Below are 2,778 nucleotides of genomic sequence, written 5' to 3'. Positions count from 1 at the left end.
GGGCCCACATGACGCAACTACTGAGCCTGCGTGCTGCAACTACTGAAGCCTGCGTGCCTAGAGCCCGTGCTCCTCAACAAGAGAAGCCACCGCAACGAGAAGCCCGCGCACCGCAACGAAGAGTAGCTCCCGCTCGCCGCAACTAGAGAAAGCCCACGCGCAGCAATGAAGATCCAAAGTAGCAAAAAAAAACCAAAGAGAAATACTGCTTTGTTTCAAATAAGATGACTCTACTGTACACATGCAACACCAGATGGTGGTTCTTGGGAAACACAGGTGTGTGTACATGACTGGACCTACTGAGCTTACAAGGAGGACACATTCGTATCTGCACAGCTGGAAATCCCAGATGACTGCTCATGTCTTGAGGGGCTTCTTAGAGAGAAGTAGACGGCTGGCTCGTTGTGGGTCTGCTCATCAGCAAGGCTTGGAGAGGCATTTCGTTGCTTTTCCCATCCTGGGGTTTCTGGTCCTGATGGCATCTGGAATAACTGGCCTGATGCGGAAGTGAAAGTAGAACCTTCAGGAAGGCAGAGTAAATGGGCGTTGATGTGATCAGAGATTCTGTGGATTAAGGGAAAGTCCCAGGACATAAAAACATTCTTTCCATGTGAGCCTGTGCCAGATAGCTGAGAACCTGCCGTTAGAGCCATGCTCTGTTGGTCCTTAACATTGTTGGTGGCACACTGGCATATTTTTCTGGGTGAAGGGTTGCTTCTAGATACACTTGAGCTTATTTTTCCATTTAACTATTAAAATAGATACTGTAACCACATGGTGCAGACATTAAATACATAACTTTTTAGTTCAGTTATGTACATAAAATGTCACCCTCCTACTCCTGTCCTTCATCGTTCAGTTGCTGCCTATATCCTTGTACCACCATGTTATCAGTGTTCTGTGTATCCTTCTAGAGTTTCTTTTAGCACAGATGAGCAATATATTGATAAATAAATATTCTCACCTCCCCTTTTCACCCAAAAGTAACATATTATAAAACTTTGCTTTGTCTTCTTTTGGGGGTTTTGTTTGTTTAATTTTTTGTTTTATTTTTGTGTGTTGTTTTTAAGTTAAAAATTTTTTACTTAAAAAATGATTGTCTTTGACACCCTTCCATATCAGAAGTTTTCTTATTATTTAAACAGTTGGATGGTATTTGATTGTATGCATATACCATCATTTTTAAAGTAGTTCCTTATCACTGTAATTTAGGTTGTACAGAATATTTTGCTATTGCAAATAACTTGGCAAGAATTGAACCAGGAGAAACTTCTCACAAAGTTCACTCTGTACATGTGTAAGTATATCTGGAAAATAAATTCCCAGAGGTGGAAAAGGATATATAGATTCCTAAGTATGATAGATATTGTGTGTCTGAGTGTGTGTGTGTGTGTGTGACTTCTGTTACTTATTTTGGAATCATTTTAGGTTTACAGAAAAGTTGCAAAGGTAACACTGAGTTCCCATTTACGCCTAACAATACTGTATGTTTTTTATACATGCATTAAAAATTTTTATGTGGTCAACTCTATCCATCTTTTGCTTTGTATTTTCAACTTTTGCAGAAAAATAGTCCCTGATTTTTTAAGGTTATTTTTCGGTTTCTTCTTTTACATTGAATTATTTAATTCATCTGAATTTATTTTGGTATACCATATGGAGCGGGAGGTAGGGATATGATTTAATTTTTTCCTTTTTAAATGAAAATTTCCGAGTAGCCTAAGACCTTTCATTGACTGATTCTTCCCTTATCTTCTGGTATGCAATTTCTGCCTTTATTATATATGAAGATTTTATTCACGCTTGGGTTTATTTGTAGATTCTCTATTCTGTTAACATTGATCTGGCTTTTAAGTACTGGTGCTTTGGGGACAATTTCATATTTTAATGAACTCATTTTTTCTCTTGGCTTTTTAGCTGATTTGATAGGTAAGCCACTATATTTACATTATTTTTGTTAATAGTGGTAATTTTGTTTCCTTTTCAAAGAATATTTATTGCTCTTGCTTTTGTTCTTTGTTTTATTTCATTGGCTAGAACTGAGGAGGAAAAAGATGAGGTCTAGTGCACAAACCAAGGGGCAGTTTCGTTCCTCTCCCCTCAGGAGGGGAGAGGAACCCCTGTTTCCACTGGGGCAAAAGGGAAGGACAAACCGGCTAAGAAAAGTGGGAAATGGGAAGGTAGGGAGTTGAAGGCCTTCTCTTCTGACAGATGATATCTCTGTGGATTAGGAGGCAGAGTTGTCTTCTTTTTTAAAAATTATTTTTAATAGATCTTTATCGGAGTATAATTGCTTCACAGTACCATGGTAGTTTCTGTTGCACAAAAAAGCGAATCAGCCATATGCACACACATGTCCCCATATCCCCTCCCTCTTAAACCTCCCTCCCACGATCCCTATCCCACCTGTAGGTCAACACGAAGCACCGAGCTGATTTCCCTGTGCTATGCTGCTTCTTCCCACCAGCCAACTATTTTATATTCAGTAGTGTATGTATGTCGACGCTACTCTTACTTCACCCTCCCAACCCATGTCCTCAAGTCCATTCTCTATGTCTACCTCTTTATTCCTGCCCTGCAACTAGGTTCATCAGTGCCATTCTTTTTGTTTTTTTTTTAGATTCCACATATATGCGTTAGCATACGGTATTTGTTTTTCTCTTTCTGACTTACTTCACTCTGTATGACAGATTCTAGGTCCATCCACCTCACTACAAATAACTCAATTTCTTTTTTATGGCTGAGTAATATTCCATTGTATATATGTGGCAAATCTTC

This window comes from Neophocaena asiaeorientalis, unplaced genomic scaffold (assembly GCF_003031525.2).
Source record: "Neophocaena asiaeorientalis asiaeorientalis breed wild unplaced genomic scaffold, Neophocaena_asiaeorientalis_V1.1 scaffold429, whole genome shotgun sequence".
In the NCBI taxonomy this organism is placed as follows: domain Eukaryota; kingdom Metazoa; phylum Chordata; class Mammalia; order Artiodactyla; family Phocoenidae; genus Neophocaena; species Neophocaena asiaeorientalis.
Note: the sequence above shows the minus strand (reverse complement) of the source record.